This window comes from Canis aureus, chromosome 3, assembly GCF_053574225.1.
Source record: "Canis aureus isolate CA01 chromosome 3, VMU_Caureus_v.1.0, whole genome shotgun sequence".
In the NCBI taxonomy this organism is placed as follows: domain Eukaryota; kingdom Metazoa; phylum Chordata; class Mammalia; order Carnivora; family Canidae; genus Canis; species Canis aureus.
Genome location: NC_135613.1, coordinates 22,814,584 through 22,836,572, shown reverse-complemented (window position 1 = coordinate 22,836,572; position 21,989 = coordinate 22,814,584). Strand labels below are relative to the sequence as shown.

General features: G+C 51.0%; 1 long non-coding RNA gene across 3 annotated transcripts; it reads right to left on the bottom strand.

Annotated features, from left to right (window-relative positions):
* Positions 1–11,910: 11,910 nt before the first annotated feature.
* Positions 11,911–21,581, bottom strand: LOC144304939 (uncharacterized). 3 transcript variants are annotated; one of them, XR_013371944.1, is made up of 4 exons: positions 20,049–21,579; positions 19,490–19,595; positions 18,127–18,399; positions 11,911–12,182 (listed from the first exon to the last, which is right to left on the bottom strand). It is a non-coding gene; the product is annotated as an uncharacterized LOC144304939 (long non-coding RNA). The 3 variants fall into 3 exon arrangements; XR_013371943.1 differs by lacking the exon at positions 11,911–12,182 and having other exon boundaries at positions 17,871–18,399; positions 20,049–20,122; positions 20,338–21,581; XR_013371942.1 differs by lacking the exon at positions 11,911–12,182 and having other exon boundaries at positions 17,871–18,399; positions 20,049–21,580.
* Between the last annotated feature and the right edge of the window lie 408 nt (positions 21,582–21,989).

The window sequence follows — 21,989 nt, the reverse complement described above, 5'->3', positions numbered from 1 at the left end:
CGTTCATGTGGCCGACTGTCTTCCCCCTGGGGAGGGCCCGAGGGGCACAACACCTTGGAATGTGACTATATTTAGAGATTGGGTCTTTAAATGAGTATTTAGTAAGATCAGTAGGGTGGGCCCTAAACCAGGATGACTGGTGCCTTCTGAAAACAGGACACCAGGACTAAGACACACACAGAGGGACGGCCACATGGGGACACAGGGACAGGAGGACTGTGTACCCACCAGGAGAGAGGCCTCGGGAGAAAGCAGCCCTGCCCATGCCTCATCTGGGGCTCCCAGTGTCTGCTGCATACGTCACTCAGCCTGTGCTGCTTTGCTACAATCACCCTGGCCAACTAGTACCATGGTCAAGAAATACTTGTGGATGAACAAATGCATGCCTGAATGAATGTACACGTGCTAGAACTTCCTGGACACCCCACATGTGAAGAACGGGTTCCTGGCCACATCTTTCTGGGCCAGGGAGCATGTCAGTGTGCAGGGAGCCCCCCAAATCTACCTTGCTCCTCCCTCCTCCTTCCCCCACGGCCTTAGACACTCCACCTATTGTTTAAGGACCCACAACCCTGGAGACGCCATGTCACTAAGCCAGCAGGTGTTCCCCAAGCCCCTGCTCTCAGTGGGGGCCCCAGTGCACGGTGGCAGCTGTCTCATCCTCAAGGTGAAAGCTGGCATGAAATTCTTCCATTTCATTGAGTTTTACTCCCTGTTTCTCTTCATGCTGCCTATGTAGCAAGGACGACTGGGCCAGCCGTGTCTCTGAGGCTCTCTCACTCCTCATGTACTTGCGTGGTCCTGACATTTGCAGGCTCTGGACAGCAAGGCCCACGGATAACTGGCCGTGGGCTCCACTCTGGGCCCTGGGATGCTCCTGGGGATAGGTCAGTCCCTTCTCTCTGGAGCCAGTGCTCCAGGGCGGGCCTGGCAGACCAGAAAGAAAGAGAGGAAACCTCTGCAGCAAATATAACAAACCTCCCTAAGTGCATATATAAGGATATGTTTATATAAATAAGCATAAAAAGCAATAGTGCCATAAAATAGAAGAAAATAAACAATATGAAGATAGTCAAGTGGGCTTTCCCAGCCTGGGGGAGGAGCTGGAAACATCCAAAGCTTGGAAACGTTCACCCTGGAGGGTGCTCTGGACCCCAGGAGGAGTCCCTCAGGGACCCTGCAGCTGGAGAGACACAGTGGAGGTACTCACTGACACCCCGGGCCAGGCCAGCATCCCCTGCCTGCTGCAGGTGTTTACATGCCCTGGCCTCCTTCCGTCCCAGTCCTTTCTGGGCCAGATAGTCGGGTCCCTTTCATCGGTCAGTCAAAAGGCCACTCCCCAGGCAGAGGATCCTCCTCTTTGGTGTGTGAAGACCCGAGTTCATAGGAATCAAGAGTGAACCTCCATCTGACGCACAAGAGCTTCACCTAGAAGCCTTGACTCACAGCACTGGGAACAAAATGAAGCTGAAGACAAACATTTGCGGGTCTGTTCTGGAAACCGGACCTAAAGCAAGCCCTTGAAATGGCAGAAAAACATTGGGCTTCCTGCCCCTTCCCACCCCTTGTGCGAAGGCACAGCAGGGACACAGTCATGCCTCAGTTTACTCACAATGAATGCACATCTGTATCTGGACCCATAGTTAAGTCAGAGTGAAAGCCATGGCCCAAGTTTTGCACACGACAGCAGGCACTCAGGGACAGTTTCAGCCTCTAGTAAAAGAGCAAAGTCTTCTTTGCTCTTTTGAGGCCAGACATCAAGCCGCCATTTACCCAAGGAGCATATGGAGTTGGAAGTGAATACCACCTTGTCTCCAAGCACGACCTCTGTCTTTGCTGTGACATTTCCTAGCTTCAATGACCTTAATGATAGCCCTCCGGATGGAAGACCAAGCCCATTCTCTCCATACCACGTGTCACAGAGGCTGGTGTGTGGCAAGGTCTGGGAAGGTCAAATCTGCCCATTGATTCAGAGTGACATTAGGGACTCTTGTCAGACTGGAGCGGTGGACCATCCACCCACATTGCCTATAAGGGAGGTGCAGAGGGAGGTCACAGGCCAGGAATGCTGGCTGTCACCGAGATGTCCACAGACTCCAAGAGGCTGCAGCCAGAACCAAAGTGCTATCTGAAGGCAGTGAAGGTAAGGAATGCTTTGTCAGTACTTGCCTGAGATGCTCAAGGCTTGCTTTCCCGAGCTTCTGGACCAGGTCTGGTTGACGGTCCAGCTGCTGGAATCCAGCTTCCTCCTGGGATCTCAGCGAGAAGTGGCTCCATCCAATAGGATGATGATGGGCATGGTTTAAGGACCATAGCCTGGAAGGGGCCCCTGCAGGGTGGCCTGACCACCTAATGGAAGGCAGCCCTAGGACTGGACTTCAGGCTGGGGCAGCGGGGAATTCAAGGGGACTTTGTGCTGGGTGGGCTTCAGTTAGATTCCCAGGAAGGTCAAGGTCAAAACAAAGGTCTGATCCTTAGGAAGAAGGAGGAGAATGTGTCGTCTGGGCTAACACCAGCGTGGTATTGCTCTAATACAACTTTTATTGTGTATCTAATATGTCAGTCTGAGAGAAGAACCGTGCACATTTCTACTTGCCCCATCTTCGGAAAACTTAGACATTCTCTCACCGTTGTGTTTCTGCTTCCTTCTCATTACACTTTTTAACAGAGTTTGCTTCTTATAAAAAGAGTTGGGGACATTATTTGGGGCATGAGTATTCATGGCAATCCCAACCATACCTTCTTTGTAAAAGGATACCTTCTGGAAGCCTTGTTTTTTTTGTTTTTGTTTTTTAAGATTTTATTTATTTATTCATGAAAGACACACACACAGAGAGAGAGGCAGAGACATAGGCAGAGGGAGAAGCAGGCTCTATGCCAGGAGCCTGATGTGGGACTCAATCCCGGGATCACGCCCTAGGCCAAAGGCAGGCACTAAACCTCTGAGCCACCCAGGGATCCCCAAGAAGCCTTGTTTTGGCCTCCAAGTGACCCTGGAACCTTCTAATGACTCTGGCTTTTGTTTCTATTTTGTCTAAATGTAATATTGTCGCTCATCTGTAGGATCCAAGGGGATGGTCCTCAAATGTGCCCAGCACATAGTAGGTACTCAGACGCTTTGTTAAATAAATCATTAAATTAAAAAGTAGAAAAAAGGAATCATTCTGACATCTGTGTCACTGTGTTAGGCCAGACTCCAGATTATTTTTTTAAAAGATTTATTTATTTATTCATGAGAGACACAGATACAGAGAGAGGCAGAGACATAGGCAGAGGGAGAAGCAGGCTCTTTGCAGGAGACTGATGTGGGACTCGATCCCAGATCCCGGGATCACGACCTGAGCCAAAGGCAGCTGCCCAACTGCTGAGTTACCCAGGGGTCCCCAGACTCCAGCTTATTTAAGTGTAATTCAGTTTAGTGATTCATTGTTTTCTGCCTAATTATGGACTTATTTCCTGTAATTAATTAATTTAGATTTATCTCTCAGGGAGCTGCAATATATACTCCATTTTGATTTTTTTTCCTCCAAGAAAGGCGTTGAGTGGCATAGTTTTAAATATTGGCTTCGTTGCTATTTTATAAATGTCACTCATGCTTGCTTTAAAAAAAAAAAAAAACTTAAGCAGAAATTCCTAAGAAAGCAACCAATTGCCCAAAATGTATTGACTCATCCAAAATCGTATCAGCATGGCTGTCTTTCCAAACATCTTCCCACTTAAATATACAAGTAGAAAGCTGAAGAGAGAGAATGTCATGCACACGAGTAACACCAATCCGTGCTATTTTTAAATTAAAATGTATTCATTTTACTTGAATTTAATTGGAAAACCATGTAAGGTAGTGTGGAGGGAAGGGGCTGAAATAATCCTTTACCACAAGAGGATAATTTCTAGAAGTCATTCTAAGCGAAGACGTGCGCCCAGTGGTTCCGTCCGCCACGCCCTTAAGGTGGCGCTGTGTGTCCTTCCCGGTGGCAAAGAGGGGCCCCAAGGCCTGCTGACCGAGTCTGTGCACTTGGGCAGGTTCAGGAGCTGCGCTGTGCGCCACGTGGGTGTGGAGCCCCACATTCAAGGTTTGTACGATGCGCGTTCTCTTCTGCAACAACACCTGCCCCAAGTGTGCAAAATCCCACATTCAGACGGATCTCAAACCTTCTACCATCCTTTATGACAGTTTTCTGTTCTTTTTATTTTTTATAAATCTCATGTTCGTAGCTCCATTTCATCCAATAATCCCCCCACACCCCACGTGAGCCCGATGAGCCCAACGTCCATAGTTTTCTCCTGTTGTTTCAGAAAACACCTGTCTGACTGCTTCAGTGGTTGAAAGACGACTTACCTGGACCTCCTAACCTTTGTCCAATTTTCTTACCCTAAGAACATTGGAGAAACTGCTCAGTCATCTCCCCACGTTTCAGACCAGCCTTCCTTCTCCCCTCAGGGCCACGTGTCATGTCCAGGGACGCGGGCAGATGGTGTCATGTTGTCTGTGGCTTTCCTGATGGGTGGTGCAGGTTGGGGGGGGGACTTCTGTGGGCACTTCTGACATGCCCAGCCCTGCGGGGGGGTGAGGGTGCCCTGAACACACTCACTGCTCCTCTGGCAGTGCCCCCTTGCCTGCCCTCATCTACCCCCATCTCCCCGTGTGCCCCATGCTTGTCTCCTAGGCTCTCCCTCCCCCTTCCCTGCAACCACCCAGGCCTTTCCTCTGTCCTGCTCCTCATGCACAGCTACTCTGTTCCTTGCTTCCCGAAGCAGCCTGAGAGCCGGACAGTGGTGCTCTCCCCGTGTGTCAGCCAGAGTAACGGCCAGGGCCCCGGGGTGGGAGCTGAGGCTCTGCTCCTGGGCCGGTCACTCCAGCGCCTGGGTTCTCAGCCTACACCACTCACTGCTCAGCTCCAGAAACTCAGATTCTGAAGGAATATATCCACTCTTAACTTACAGCTTCAAGAACAGATGTAAATGATCCTGCACTCCACAGATGGGAGAAATATCGGGGACCCATATTTCATTCAGGGCGCCAGTCTATCCCTGAGCTGGTCCTCGGCCCACCTGCCGTTCCCCATCGCCCACGGCTCATATTCTGTTCTCAAGTCCACAACCAGAGATCATCTCTACCCAAGTCCCCTCTGGGACCAAGCCAGCAGAAGCCAGTGGGACCAAAGTCTTGTTCTATCAGATTTTGAAGATTGGAAGTCAGAGAAGACTGCTGTGGAAAGCAGGGCGTTTTTCATTACAGAAAAATGAGCTGCCACTACATTTTAGGTTTCTAGGTGATATGTGTATCCGGTGCCCCCACAAAGAGCCTGTATCTGTAAGAATAGAGATGCAGTTCCTAGCTAGTGTCGTGGGTATCTCTGGGGGTTTCTTTCTGAATCTCTGCTCTACAAACTGACCTTCCTCTCATCTACTGGCTTGGAAATGCAAGATTCACCCAGTCAATACAAACTGTTTGGCTCCCTGGCTAGGCCATGCCTCCCCAAAGATCTGATGGGGTGCACAAAGCCACTGTCAAAAAAAAAAAAAAAAAAAAAAAAAGGCTGAAGCCATGAGATATAAATGCATTTCCAGCCACCCTGCCTTTGAGCCTCCAATACAGCAATCCCGATCCTGCCTCAGGACCTCAGCCCTTGCTGCTCTCTCCACCTTAAACACTCTTCCCATCAGATATCCACATAGTTCACCCCCTCACTTTTGGATGACTTCCAAAATGTTACCTTATCAGAGAGCTTCTCTGACCAATCCATTTAAGATAGCACACATGTACACACACGTGCACACACTCACCCACTCCTCTTGCATGTTTACCATACTTCGTTTTCAGCCATGGTAATCAGCACCAATTGCCAATAGAACAGAGGCTCCGGAAGCCCGAGGACGGTGTGCAATGCTGGAGTGTATCGCTTGAGCCCTGCACGGCCTCTAGTACTTGGTCAAACGCAGGGCCATTCGCGGAATGGACACATGCGTGCCTGACCACGTTGGTGGACAGTCTCGGGAGCCTGGATTTATAAGCACGTGTGGGATCGGAGTCAGGCACGGGGGAGTAGATTCAAATCCCACTCACTCATTTACTGAACTTGGGGGCGTCGCCCCACCTCTCTGAGCTCCTCAGGTGTAGAGAGGGATGCTCAGGGAGCCCACCAGGTTGTTGTGAGAACAGAAACCGACAGTGCTGACATTGGGTACAGTGCAGAGCAGGGCACACGGACCACGGTGACTGCATTCCATCTGATGGGCAGCTGTGCTAGGCAGATGGAGTGCACGGCTGTGCATGTCTGCACCCTCTCACTGCCTCCAGCGACCGCGATGCTTACTGCATTCCGCTGAGTTAATGAGGAGGCCTGTTCTGCCCTCGTGGCCCCTGGTTTCTGCAGGGGCAGGGGCACTAAAGCTTTGGTGCTGCCAGTTCTCGAGCCTCTGCTCAAGCAGCAAGCTCAACCCCAGCCTGATGGAGAGAAGAAAAGGAATGATGGCTTGACCTCTCTTTCCTGCTTTGCAACCTCAGTAAAGCATTTCCTTCCCTTCCCTCGTCCAGGAAGGAGAGAACAGCACCATTCAGCCCCCAAAGTCTGAGCTCTGCCTCCCACCCCAGGCAGGCAGGTGGGACCTGAGCAGAGCAGGAGCAAGGTGGCCAGGCTCCCTCCTGGGAGTGCAGGGACCCCAGAGGCGGCCACTCTTCCCATGGGGCTGGACACAGATGCCATGGGACTCAGGGATGGGGCCGATAGATCAAATAGGAGTAATTTTTCATCTAAGTATGTCCCATGCCACATTTGAATTTCAGATAAAAATGAATAACTTTGAGATAAGCAGATCTTCTGCAATATTTTAGTTTCCAAAAAATTGACTAATTTTACTATAAAACATGTCCCGTGCAACTAAAAAAAGATTCATTGTAAATGAAAATAAAGATCTTTAAAAAAGAAAAGGGGAGGGGGTCGTGATCTCATGGTTGTGATACCAGCCTCCTCATCAGGCTCCACACTCAGCAGGGAGTCGCTTGAGATTCTTTCCCCCTCCCTCCTCCTCCCCTCTGCTGCTCCCCTACCCTGTTTGAGCTCTCTCTCTAAAATAAAATAAATTAAAATTAAAATCTTTTTAAAAAGATTCATTGCTGTTGTGGGTTGAAGTGTGTCCACCTGAACCCTCAGAATGACTTTACTTAGAAATAGGATCTTTGCAAATGTAATTAGCTAAGTTAGGGTGAGGTTAGCCTGGGTGAGGATAGGCCGGAAATCCAGTGACCAGTGTCCTTATAAGAGCAACATGTGAAGATAGAACATCAAAGCCATCCATGTGAACATAGGGAAGCCCAAAGTCAAGGAGCACCCAGGGGTGCCGAGACTGCCCCGGCAGTGGGAGGCAAGAAGGACCCTCCCCTGGAGCTCCCAGAGGAAGCATAGTCCTGCCAACATGATTTTGACTTCTGGTGAAGCCTTCCCAGAGCCATGAGAGAATAAATGTCTGTTGTTCTAAGCCCCCACTTTGTGATGCTTTCTTTTGGCCGTCCCAGGAAATGAGAATCTTGAAATCCCCATTTACCTGGGAATTTCGTATTTTTATTTGCTAGATCTGACGACCCTACTTGAGCATCACTCGAGAGGAGTGGTTAAAATGGCCTGGTTAGCATCTCAGACCTGCCAGTGTGCGACGTGGCCATGGCATCTGCTGAGTGCTCAGGCGATGGTGGGCACCTGGCAGGCTGTCCTGTCCCTGTCCCCTCCACCACCACCTGCACCACCACCAATGCCCCCCTTACCCTTGATTGGACTATGGTGGGATTGTCTGCCCTGCACTCGGCCAGTCACAGGCTCTTTGCATTTGGTCTCCCACTGTAGCCATGGTGAAGGGTGAGCGAGACCCCCTCCCTTGTGTGCTGGATTGCTTAAGACCCATGAAGATGCTTAACTGGCTCTGGAGGACTGACCTCCCCCCACCTCACCCCTCCCCACCCAAAAGTTAGAACAACCCAAATTATATTTCTCACAGACCCTGAGGCATGGTGGATGGAGCGGGAGGGGGCAGTTGCAATTAGATTTATCAGAGTGGTGAATCAGATAAGTCAAGAGAACTTCCCTGACACCCAGTGTCACAGATGGAATGCTCCAGCTATTGAAGTACGTGCCACAGTGACTTTTGCTTCTGGTGGAACAGTTGCCATATCCCCCTCGAGGAGTAAAATGCTAGCTTCCTCTTGCCAGTCATCGGAATGGTGGCTGCTGCCGCTGCAGGGGAATTCTCGGCGTGTTCAAGTCCCTGACATGGAGACTGGGACATGGCTTCAGAGGGTAAGGAGGGAGCGGCACTGAGCTCACCCAGCAGCTGGATAAATGCGCACATCCGTGGTCTGCTGGGGGAAGGGCTTCCTTATATCTAATTGCCTGACGATTATGAGACCACCCACCATCCTAAATTACCCTCCATTTGCTAAGCCCTGGCCTCGCAGCTCCTCAAAAGGAGGAATGTGCTGGTCTGGAGCTGAATTCCTGGCGTCTCGTCTCTCCTAGACCTCCGTGAGGTCTGCAACCACCCCACCCCCACCCCCTGTCCAGCTCCTGCTTGCACAGCTCAAGTGACCACGGCCTAGTCCCAGGAAGCTTACCAGTCTTCCTGCGCCATCGGCTCCCAAAGTAAAGACATCAGGGGATCCACTGCACCTTGCTGTGACAGCCCCAAACTAGCAGAAACCCAAATCCACATTCATCACTTGCAAATGGTGAGCAGTTGCCATACATCCCAACAGGGCACGCTCCTCCCCAGGCAGCAGAGAGCAAGGGGCTCCACATGCTCACAAGAGGAGTTGCTGATGGCATTTTGAAAAGCCGGGGATTGATGTGTAGACATGCTGATTATCTGCCAAGCGGCCCAGGCTCGGATTCCCAGATCACCAGTGAAGCGGTCTTTCTGGACATGTCTGCAAGAGACTAGTGTTTGAGTTGGTGTGTGGAGTAAAGCAGAGGGTACCCCAGTGCCCGCGGGCATCACCCAGTCTGCTGAGGCCCAAGGAGGATGGAGAATTGGAGGAAGGGTGAATTTGTCCTCTCCAAGCTGGGACGTCCATCTCCTGCCTTCCTTCAGATGTTGGCTTTCCTGGTTCCTGGGCTTTCTGATTCAGATGGGAATTCACACCGGAGGCTCCTCTGACTTGGTGGGCATATGTACAGCTCTGAGGCTGAAGAGGAACGTTCTATGATCTGAAATCTTCCCTAAATCCTGTTGGATATATCATCTTATTTCTAATCGGGGGCAAACAGACTTTAATGATGTCAGAGATGGGAACACAAACCGTTTCCAAGGACCCAGTCCCGCCCAGATGCTCCACACTCAGTCCTGCGCAGAGAGGCATCCTGGGACGTCAGAGGCTCAGTACTGGGCCAGCACCCCCTCAGCAGTTGGTAACGGGGGTTTGGGCTCCCACCCACCTGGCTGCCATGCCTGGCCTGGAGTCCTGAGTACCTTGCCCACTGCCCCACACTGCCCACCTTCGTCTGCACGCAAGCAGTGAAATGGAAGGTGATTCCAAAGTCAGGATGTCACCAAGGGGCTGTGGTTTGCAGAGCATCGAGCTCCCAAACAGCAGAAGAGCTGCTGAAGCCAGATCCTGAAACCTCCTCCACCAGGAATAGCTGTCAAAGATGTGGCCTGAACTTGAATCTGTGCCCACTTTGGAGAAAAGCTCAGATTTGCCAATTAAAAAAAAAAAAACTTGGGGATCCCTGGGTGTTTATTAGCGGTTTAGCGCCTGCCTTTGGCCCAGGGTGTGATCCTGGAGACCCGGGATTGAATCCCACGTCGGGCTCCCGGTGCATGGAGCCTGCTTCTCCCTCTGCCTATGTCTCTGCCTCTCTCTCTCTGTGCAACTATCATAAATTAAAAAAAAAAAAAAAAAAAACTTAACCATTTTCCCCATTGATCTGGTCTCCAGAGGAAGTTGGGAAGAGCGTTTTCAAAGCTGCCTTTACTGGTGTGAATGGAGCATATTGAGAGCGGCACTCCCTACAAGCTGCTCGTGGGCACAGTTCTATGCACAGGGCTCCCCAGGTCCCTCCCAGGTCTCCCCCAAGTCCAGTCAGGTCCCCTTCCAGGTCCCTCACCAGACCCCCCAGGTCCCTTCAAGGTCCCCTACCAGACCCCCCAGGTGCCCCCAGGTCCCCCTCAGGCCCCTCCAGGTCCTCTCCAGGTCCCTCCTGGGTCCCCCCAGGTTCATACAGGACCCCCACCAGGCCCCCCCAGATCCCCCCCAGGATCCCTCCAGGCTCCCTCCAGGTCCTCCCAGGTTCCCCCCAGGTCCCCCACCAGACCCCCACCAGGTCCTCCCAGACTCCCTCCAGGCCCCCTCAGGTCCTCTCCTGGTCCCCTCCAGGTCCCTCCCAGGCACCCCACCCCCCCGGCTCAGTGCTCCCTGGATAGCCCTCCCATGTTACTATTTTTTTCTAAGGAAAACATCTGCAGAAGATAAAAAGCTGCTTGGGAGTAGCAGTTCTTTGGAAAAAGTGGCATTCTGTGTGGGGGAAGCAGCCCTCATGGTTTTCCTCGAAAGCTCTGAGTATTGGTTTTCGAAGCTGTCAAGATGCTTCCCTGTTGCCCTCTGACACCCTGAAGATTCTGAGCTTGGAGACTTGTCAGCCCAGAATGGAATGTGTACCCCACTTTCTGGGAGATAAGAGTGAACCCCATGAGGCTCGCAGGTCCCTAAGACACGTGTGCATTTTGCAGACTCGTGTTTTCTCCTCAAGTCTCCAGTCAAGTTCATTGACTGGTGTCTTTGCCTGTTCCAAGCAGTTTTTTGCACGAGCCCAGCAGGTGCCTGCAGCCCCCCAGGACAGCTGTGAGGCCCCGGAGACGGGCCACACTCTCTGCCCCACTCTGTGCATCCTTGGGGCTGCTGGCCTTGCCTTACTCTTCAGTGGAGCTGATCAGGACCTGCAGGAGGTTTGCAGGGGGTGGTGCCTGCAGAAACAAGAGGCTTTTGAAGCATAAGGTGAACAAGCCTGGCTGTGGTTTACATTCTTTACCTTAATTTTAACAACTATTTCAACCCCCTTGAAAATTGCTTCTCTGGAATAATAAACAGAGCCCACATTGAGTGGTGGGCTGACCTGTAGTCCCAGGCGGGGATGGGGGATGTTCCAGCTGAGCTTTGGAGGCCTAACAGTAGCTGGGCAAATGCTCCTTCCTGTGCCTGAGGGGGGTACCCCACTCCACCGACACTCATTTTGGGAGATGCAGTGGGATTGGTGTGACAACAGGAGGTTTTGGGTTACACATAAGCAAATGAAATTGTACATAACTAATAGAGGTAGAGAGTTACGGAGGAAAGGCAGCCCGTGTCTACCTGTCCGGCCCATTACTCCTCATGCCCCCTGGGTGCCTTTCAGGCTCTCTGGTCAGAGATCCAAAGTTAGTAGGGGGAACACGGGCAAGAGGGACACGCAAGATCTTGGCCCTGAGAAGTGGAATGACCATGGGGTGTTTATTAAGCACCTTCGGGATCCCTGGGTGGAGCAGCAGTTTGGCGCCTGCCTTTGGCCCAGGGCGCGATCCTGGAGACCCGGGATCGAATCCCACGTCGGGCTCCCAGTGCATGGAGCCTGCTTCTCCCTCTGCCTATGTCTCTGCCTCTCTCTCTCTCTGTGACTATCATAAATAAATAAAAAATCAAAAAAAAAAAGCACCTTCTATGTGCCAGGCTCTGTTCTAGGCACTGAACAGACATTCTAAGGAAACATGCCCATTAGAGCCTTGCCCTCCGAGGTGTGGTCCAGCAGCCTGGGCATCCTCTGGGAGGGTGCTAGAAATGCAGAATCCCTGGCCCTCCCCAGGTGGGCTGACACAGGACCCAGGTTTGAGGAGCACTGCTCCAGAAAATGAAAGGAAGAAGCAGAACAAAAAACCCAGTGGCTGTGATCTGCAGCTTCAGCTCTACAGACATGTATTTAAAATTTGCTAAATATTTCTCAACCACGAGAAAGCAGACAAGGAAGGGGTGACTCTGGCACCTTAAATCTTCGTTGTTGAAGCATATATAAATCATCTCTTTCCTACGAGACGGAGACTCCCCTGAGGACATGAACTCTGTCCGTCTTGCTTACCACCGTGTCTTCAGCACATGGCCCAGGGCCTGGAACCTCACAGGTCTTTACAGATACTTGGTGGCCAAAGGCCGCGGCCCAGGTTCCCTGTCAAAATGGACAACGAAGAGTTTCTCAGAGGGCGGATCACACCCCAGGAGTCTCCAGCAGCCAGGCCAGATCTGAACCTGCGACCTAGCGGAATATTCCACCACCCACATCCGCCCACCTCCCTTGCCAGTAAAAGCCAATTTGTAAAATTACCCAACTGCCAGGCAGACAAGCACAGGGATTGTTGGCGGCTCCTGTGTGCAAACACAGCTTGAAATACCTGCTTCTCAAGGATCCGGGAAGGGCAGTCTCACGGTGGGCTGCGTCTTCCTCCTCCACCCCCACCCCAGCCCCGGAGGTTTCTAAATAAGCCACTGGCCCACAGCCACCGGGAAAGCAGAGACACCTCTTCCCTCCCGATGTGAGGCTCCCTGCTGTCCAAGGAGCATCCTGACCCTTCAGAGTCCTTTCGCTTTGCACTAGAAATGCACCAAAGAGGTGTGGGGTTTCTGGTCTCTGTATGTAACAGGCAGCCCTATTCGCCTTTGCAGGGAGCCTCACCTCCTTGTTACGAACAGGAAGGGGTGACAATACCCGGGTTAGGGGCTGCATGGATGGCACAGGGAAGACTCACACAGGAACACGTATCTGCTTGTCATGCGCTCACCACTAGCACCTCTGCTACCATTTAGCTCCCACACACACCTGTCAGGTGGGGCCATGTAACCCGTTTCCAGGTGAGGCTCAGAGAAGGAATGAACTTGCCCAAAGCCTTCAAACTGATGGAATCAAAGCCTAGCCCCCTGGGTGGTGACTCTGTGTGACCAGACCCTTAATCTCTATTGCACCATTTACTGGTGGGACAAGCTTCATGAGGATCCAATGACAGGGTGGCTGCTGAGCATCACCTGCCCCTTATTCAAGCTCAATAGATGTGAGCACCCGCTGTACCACTCCTAGGACAGGGGCTCTCAAACCTCTGAACCTCAGGACTCTTTATCCTCTTAAAACTTCTTGAGGATCCCAAAGAGTTTGCCTATGTGGCTTAGATCTATGGATATTTACAGAATCTGATATTAAAACTGGTAAAATTTTTAACATATCACATCCATTGGGGTGCCTGGGTGGCTCAGTCAGTGAGGCATCTGATTTTGGCTCAGGTCATGATCTCGGGGTCCTGGGATCAAGCCCCACGTCAGGCTCTGCCCTCAGCCTCTCCCCTGTCTTGTGCGTGCACACATACACCAGGCTCTCTCTCTCAAGTAAATAAATAAAATCTTTAAAAAGTAAAATAAAATAAAATACAGCATCCATTAATTCATATAATCAAGAACAAAAGTAAACCTGTGATGTTAATGCAAGTAACATATTTTAGAAAAATAATTATATCTCGCAAAATAAAAATGCAGTGAGAAGATTAACATTGTTTTACATTTTTTAGATCCGTTTGCTCTCTGGCTTAGTAGAAAATTGCTGGATTCTCTCATCTGTTCTAGCATTCAATCTGGTGCAATATGCTCTGTTAGTAGAGCATATGAAAAAGACCTGGCTGCATGTAGATATTGTATTGGCCATTGAAAGGTACCTTCATTGTTTTTCTGGATGATCATGGGTATTATTCTTTAATACTACACCAAAACTCATCAAGAGGTACTTCCTTAAAGATTTGTCACAGTGTGAAACCTGAACCCAAATTAATGAACTTTTTGCTCTTTGCATTCGAACCCATTGATCCATCTTGTTGTACTTTGCATGGATCTCTCACACACATATGATTTTGTAACATTCCCTACAGGTCCTTTAGTACGGGTTCACTGGGTCATGCAGAGCTCTCAAATGTTGACATATCCCACTATACAATCTGAAAACTTCCATTTGAAAGATCTCATTAGAAAGATCTCTTGAGGGCTAAGAAGTGGTTAAGGTCACCACAACAGATACCAGTTTTCCAAAATTCTGATTTTTGCTTAAAAGTTTGAATTTTTCCTGGAAGTGACAGGCTTTGTGTTCATTCTCAAGAAAAAATGTTTAAGGATGCTGGTTTGAATGACCATAGTCTGTCAGTCATTCTTTCAGTAAAGCGTTCCCTGGGAAAAGTGGGTGGTTCAGCACGTAACTCGATGGCTCAAGTGTTTTTCTTCCATCCCACTGGATGTGGCTGTCGGGGATCGGATGGCAGGGGATGTGCCCTCTGTGCAGTTCCCAGTTCATCAAACTGAGTATTATTAAGAGGGTCAGGATTTAGTCATAAGAATCTCACCGCCTCTTCAAGGACATTTCTAAATGAAGCACTTAGTGCAACCACACGACGGTGGTAAACATGGCACCCAGTAAGTACACTTTGGTACTACTGCCTTGATCTACACTAAGGCACCAGCAATTTTGCCCACTCTTGGTTCTGAGCAAATATCAACACTGAAAAAGGCAAGTAACATGTTAGTATGAATTTTTTCAAGATTTTATTTATTTGAGAGAGAGAGAGAGAGAAAGTATGAGTGGAGAGAGGGAGAAGCAGATTCCCCAAGGAGCTTAATGTGGTCCTTGATCCCAGGACGCTGAGATCATGACCTGAGACGAAGACAGACACTTCACCGACTAAGCCACCAAGGTGCCTACCATGTTAATATTATGAAAGTAGTATGACCTCATAGATCCCCTGAAGGGGTCCTCACAACCCCCAGGGCCCAAGGCCCAATAACTGCAGAGCTGAGTTACAAGCTCCAGAATGGGGTTGATGTCTGTTTTCTTCAGCTCTGTGCTTCATGAAGAATGCGGGGAAGAAGGAAGGCTGAAATGCAATAGAAGGGAATATTGTAAGACAATAGAGTGACCTCAGATTTAAGTCCCAGACCAGTCTCGAGACCTCAGAAATCCTTCCGTCCGGATGGCAGTGTGGGAGAGGGTCACTGTGGCCTCCAGACAGGCTCTGGTCCGAGTGTGGCAGTGGGCTCTGTAGGCCTCTCTCCCCCAACCCTTCCACCCAAGCTGGTCCCCCTGGCTCTCCCTCTGACCCCTCATGTGCATCCAGGTTGTGTTCTATAGGCCTCTCCTCATTGCGCTACCACTCATTATGCACCAAGCTCCATGTCAGTTAAGTGCCCTATGTCGGAGCTCCTATTATCACTCCCATTTTGTGCACAGGGAGGTCAGGAGTCAGAGGGGTAAAGCGCACAGACTTAGTAACAGCAACGAACAGCTGTGCCAAGAGAAGCACACCCACGCTGCCAAGGGCCACTTGCCAACACCTTGTCCAACATGGGGGAGGCTGAAGGACACTGCACCAGGTCTACAGAGCCCCAGATGCAAGTTCCAACCTTGGGCAGCCCACTGTAGGTATATCTCAGCTCCCCGATCCATGAAATTGGGACTCTCCTAGGAGATGCTAAGACTTCTTCCAGCTCAAGCAATGCCCCGGCCCAGTGGGGGTTGTGGACACCGTGGCCTTTGCTTGCTCCATCTGTACACGCCCCCAGAACCACATCCGTGCTGTCAGATTTTGTGAACAAACAATTCACTTCTCATCGGCCCCCTGCACTTGTTGGGATCAGCAGATGTAAAATTCTGACATCGCACTTAGGAAACTTCCTCCATCTGGATTTCTGCAACCCACAGGGAATCATTTGCCAAACACATGTTTTACAAAATATGGACCCACTCTACTGTGCCTTGTGGAGCTGATAAAATCCACCTTTCCCTGATCATGTGAATTCTGCTCGTGCGTGCTCTCTGGCTGGGAAGAGATGCAAGGCCACGTGGACTGAGGGGAGGCCGTTGGCTTGCGGGCACCACGTGGGCAGTGCTCGTGCCGGGAGGGGGGGCGTGGGGGGGAGGCAGAGAACACACAAGGCCACGCTTTACTAAAAATAGAGCCGTGTAACATGTGGTGTTCATAGAACACACAACAGGGTCAGTGGCATAATGGAAAATAATTCATTTCTAATGACAGGCCAAGTGGTACTGTCGGGAGGAACATGGACAAGTGTGTCCCCTGCTCACTCTGGATAACGTTCAAGGGAATTAGGGACAGCTGACACTGGTGTGGCTAATGAGTTTAGGAAGGCTTTTCAGGGAGCAGAGTAATGACAGGCGTAAACACTGCAGCAAAATTGCTACACACAAGGGGTTAAAAGGCCGACTTCCTCAGAAACACAACTTAAAAAAAAAACTATTAATTTTCTAAAATCACGGTAAAATACACGTGACATAAAATTTACTGCTTTCACCACGTTTCAGCGTGTGGTCCTGCGGCATCCACGGTGTGCAACATCACCGCCCAGAACCTGTCCAGAACTTTCTCATCCTCCTCAGCTAGAGCCCCACCCTCCGCAGCCCTCGCCCACCAGCTACTTTCTGTCTCTGTGGATCTGACTGCTTTAGGTGCTTCATGTCAAGGGAATCATGCCGTGTTGGTCTTTCTGCGACTGGCATATCCCCCGAGCACTGTGTCCTCAAGGTTAACCCATGTGGTAGGGTATGCAAGTACTTCATTCTTTCCTGAGGCCGAATAATATTCTGTTGTGTGGATGGACATCGTTTTGTGTATCCATCACCTGCCTGTGGACCTTTGGGTTCCTATTGTGAGCAACGCTGCCGTGAACGACTTTAGACAGCAGGTACTCCTCCTGGTGGGATAATTAGCAGCCTACTGAAACTGCTTGGCACAGTGTCCTCAATTTCAAGGGAGGGATCAAGGTAAAAAGGAAATCTCATGGCCTTTGAAGCCGAAACATACCTGGCTTCAAATGCTTGACTAGCGTGCTATGATTCTAGGCAAGTCTAATCCTGCCAAGTGTCACTTATTCAGCTGTGAAATGGGAAATTTTGTGGGGACCACTGGTTGCTGACCCAGCATCCACACATCCTGAGAGAACCCGGATTTTTCTCAACTTTCTACCCCTCTCCCAGGAGGCCCACAGGGGCTGAGAATCCCCAAGCATCCCCAGAAGGAGCCCAAGTGGTAAAGTGGCACAGCAAGCTCCTCCCACTTGCCAATGATTGGTTCAGGGGGCCAGCCTTCAGGCAATTGCGGCCCCGGAGGCCCCTGGCAACTGTTGCTAGGGTTGGGGCAGGCTCTACCTGGGTGGCTCAGTCAGGCAGAGGAAGGGGAAGTACAGAAGGGGTCCCTTCTGCCTGGGGACCAACAGAGAGGCTGGCTCTTCCATTGTCGCTGGGGGCCATCCTGCCACCACGAGGGGAACCAGCACGAGGACAGAGCCCTGGCCAGAGGAAGTCAGGGAGACAGAGCTGGAGGCCTGGCTACACCCCTGCCCAGCATGTGTGTGCACATGCACAAGCACACGTACACACACAGACCTCATCACACTTATGAACACATAGACATGCGCGGGTCCAAATAGACACATGTACATGGTCACACTCACAGACACACACACACTCCGTCTATCTCTGGAGTTTGAACCACAATCTTAAAACAGATTCCTCTAAATAATAATGATCTTACCTAATAATGATACTTAACAGGTGATGAAATAAAGCCCCAGAGAACTGAATTTACTCACCCCAGGTCCAGGAGGGGGGCTGTACAAAGTCAAGAGCACCAGTCAAATACCCTGCAACTAACTCAGCTGCCCTTGTGTTATGCTGTGTTCACATACAAGGGTGCACGCGCTGCCCCCAACACACACACTCAATTAGGCTCAGAAGCAAAGTCTCCTGTGACAGCAGGTCTCAGTGGTAATAATTCACAGCTCTGTGTCAAGGCGGCTCAGTGGTGAGGCTTTCGAGTATTGCACGAAACTGAGCTTTATTACACAAAGAGAAGCCCGTACACAACACTTTGTCCTCAGCATTCCTCCTGGTTCTGAAATAAGACATCAGAAGTGGACCCAAACTGAGCGGTACCGCAGGGAGGGCGCCGAGAAGATGGGCAGGTGGGTGATGAAAGTGGAGCTGCACCCATTTCCAGTAGCCTGAGCTTTCCCAGAGTCACAGGGGAACCTGAGCAGTGTCTGCAGATCAGCCCACGGGACCACGTACTCACTGGCTCCCAGATCCTGACAGTTGTGCTGCTGTTACGGAGGAGAACCCCTTGTTCAAGAAGCATACAGGGTAGTGTTCAGTGGTGGAGGTGGATCTTGTCTGCGGTTTTCTGTGCGTGTGTCTCTGTGTGGCGTGGAGGGCGGGTCCAGCAAGCAAGGTAAAGATTCACTCACATGTGGGGAACCTAGGTGGAGGGATCTTGAGAATTTTTGTGCTCCTCTTCCATAAGTCTGAAGCCACATCCGAAGCCAAGCGTATGTGCTCTCAGGGCCACCTGTGGAGAAAAGAGACCACAAACTCAGGAAGGGCATTGAAGTGGGAAGGGTCTGTGGCCCACCTCCCAGCTTAGACCAGAGCCCTTGGGTCCAGGAGAACACTTGCAGCACCATCCCCACAACATGGGCCACCGTGGAGGCTCCCCTAGACCCACGCGCAAGAAGGGTCCTGTTCCAAAGTGTCAGAGGCACCCCTCCCACCACGTCAACATTGGGAGTGGCCAGGGCCCAAACGGCTGGAATGCCTTGCACCTGTTGATCAATGGGAGAACATGTCAATGTGAAGCATGTGTCACGTCTGATGACATGACACATGCAGGGACATAGGGTGCACACTCAAGAGTACAAAAGGTCCCATAGTTGATTTTTAAATCAAGATTTCCTGTGTCATGAGTGAAATCATCCTCAAGGGTAGCCCCCCCCCACCGCCATTTCACATGAAACACGTGACATGACGCAGCTGTAGCTCACTGCCTGTGAGATACACCAACATCAGTTTGAGGGTAAGCTGGGTAACCACGAGCACAGCCCACTTGCACTGAGCATGTCCTCAGGGCTGGGTTCTGCGCTGAGTGCTATTATCTCCCTGCAGAGGGGGACCCCCGGGGCCCGGGAAGCACCCCAGACCCTCTAGCTTACTCTCGGGTACACAGCAAAACCAGGAGAGAAGTGTTCTTTGACTCTAGAGGCTGGGGCCTCAACATGATGTAGTATCACTGCCTCAGCGTCTCACGCTGCTCACACCATTAGTTCATGTCTCCACTGCACTTGGCACTGAGGGCAATCCAGTTAGAGCAGCTTCAGATCCCTTTGTTCCGTCACCCCAAGGCCCCGTGATGGGCTGGGTATCTGGACATTCCAGACCTACCACTCGCAAAGCCATCTTAGCTGCATGGAGCTGCCAGGAGCCAGAATGACGGCTTGTCAGTCTGCCCCGTTTGCCCAAAGCCAGAGAAGCAAGACCTGGGGGGGCGGGGTGCAGGAGGCGGGGGACCTTTGCCTTTGCCAACACAGCCACTCAAAATACACGGCGGCTGGCACATCAGACTCAAGCAAAGCGCTTTAGAGAAGGGGGCAACTTGAACCCACCTGTTGGCCAGAAGATCGTCAAGTTCACGGGGTTATCAGTATTGCCATTTTTCTGTTGAGCTTCACTCTTGCAGGTTTAAGAAATAAAAATGCTGGTTCCGGTATGCTTGAGAACCAAAGAAAGGGCACAGTGCTTTTCCACAGTGTCAAACGCCAGCACCCTCTGTCCCGTGAGCACAGCCTGCTGAGCAAGGAGCCCAGCCCTCCAAGCCTGGAACCACGCCCTGCCTCCCTGCCTCGTCCTGGCCACACGCGGGCCCATCCTCCCAGACCCAGGCCAAGGCCATTTCCTCCCTGCAGCTCCGTCACTCGTGCAGACAGAGCTGTCCGTGGTGACCACGGTGCCGGGGGAGCAATGCGTTGTAGGATTTTCCTGCATGGAGCCTGCTTCTCCCTCTGCCTATGTCTCTGCTTCTCTCTCTGTCTCTCATGAATAAATAAATAAAAATCTTTAAAGAAAAAAAAAACTGCTCCCAACCTCCTGCACCCCCAGCTGCTCAATGACCTGGGGGGTGATTTAAACTACTGCTTCTCCCAGGACAACCTGTATATGCATCACCTGGGGGTCTGGCTGCCACACAGGTTCCGAGTCAGGGAGGCTCTGCATGTCTAATGGTGGCTCCTGGGGGGTGTCTGAGGACCACGTGTCAGGGAACACGATGTTACAGCAAATGAAGAAAGAGAAGTTAAGTGAGAGGCCAGCATAGTCTAACGGTAAAAGTCATCTATCTGCCCCCTCAGCTCTTCACAAGCTGGGGGTGGTGGAGCGCCGGTCAGGGTTCCCCTCACAGACCACCTGCTAACCGTCTCTCCCTCTAGGATTCTGCTCACGTCATGCTCTAGCCCACCTGCGGTCCGGCTCTCCAGGTCACCCTTCCGTCTTTTTTCTCCTTCCTGTCTTCCGGGGAGCAGATCCCACTGTGCTCTGGGCCCTGGCTGAGGTTGGCCAGTGGGGACACTAGTGAGACTTCGAGAGGGCGCACATGATACACTTGTCTTCCGGACTTCCAGCACCTGGGAGAGCCCAAGGGGTGTGAGCAGTTGCTGTTACTGTAATTCTTTGTTCCTTTTATTTTAGTTTGCTTCTTTTTAATTGTATTTTGCTCTTATTTTTATGAGACCTAGTAAGCTCTGGCTCAGGTGCCTCCTCCACAAAGCCATCCTGGATTACCTGAACCCTCATTCACATCCTGCTCCTTTAAACTCACTCGACAAATAACTTAGCTCCTTATTATGAATCATCTTCTCTCTTGCTGTCCAGTTGTTCCTGAGGGTCAGTCTGGAAAGGCCAGTTCCCTCTCTGGGACTGGACGCCTCCTGTCGTCCCACCGTGCCCGGCACCGCCCTGACCCCACTGTGCCCACGCGTAGATTTTTCCTCTGGCAGGGCAGGCGACAAGACACATCCGCAATGGACAATGCAGTGAAATAATCAGAGCATGATCTGTCCTTCTGAGTGTGTTCTCTCTCTCCGTAATTAGCGAGTATTTGGGGAAATGCCTAAAAACAACATAACATTTTTAAGAATCAACTTTTCAGAACAGCTTTACTGAGATAAAATGTACATCCCATACAATTCACCCACTTGAGGTGTACAGTTCCGTGGCTTTTAGTGGGCTCGCCGAGGTGGGCAGCCATCAGCACAACTAACTTCAGGACGTTTCCCTCACTGACTAGCGGCCATCCTTACCTCGCTCTTTACTCCTGAGTGTATAGACTGAAGCCCCAAAGCAGGAAAAGGACAGCACCGATGTAAATACCTGAAGACACGTTCCTGTTTGCATTGCCTGCGATTCCGATCACGTTGCTCCCGGGCTGTGTTTCAGGAGAACTGAGTTTGGATGTCGGGAAAACGCACCTGGCCCTTGCAGCACATTGGGGTCCACCTGCCTCCTTGCACACCTGGGTTCCGAAGCCTCATCCTTCCACTAGAGGGCATCACAGGTGCGGCGGCTCCATCCTGGAGTCCCAGGTGTTCCCACCTCCCCCCTTGCTGGGGTAAGAGCTGGTTCCTGCCTTCCTGCTGTCTTGGCTTCTGCCTCCTGTGTTGTAATCCAGCCCCGGGAAGGGAACTTTCTGAGCTAGTTGCAGAATTGACTGATTCAAAAGGTGAGGTATAAAGAAAACACCGTCCGCAGGTGGTGGTTGGTGACAATCATAATGCTGCCATTTATTGAATATTTGCAGTGTGCCTGGCACAACACTAAGAACATTACACGCGTATCTGGTTTAATCCCCTCAACAGCCTTCTGAGATGGGCCTTCTTACGTTGCCCAGTTTGCTGATAAGGAAGCTGAGAGAAGGAGATTTAATAACTTGCCCTGAGGATCTTTCTTGATCTTAGGACCAATAAAATGATCTGTTTGGATGGAGGGAGAGGCCAGTCTGAACGGAGTGAACTCCTGCTGTCCTCAAAGCTGTAGACCTTGAGAACTCTGACTTCTGCAAAACCGGAATCATAGGACGTCCCTCACGGAAAAACACTGCACCCTTTTAAACCA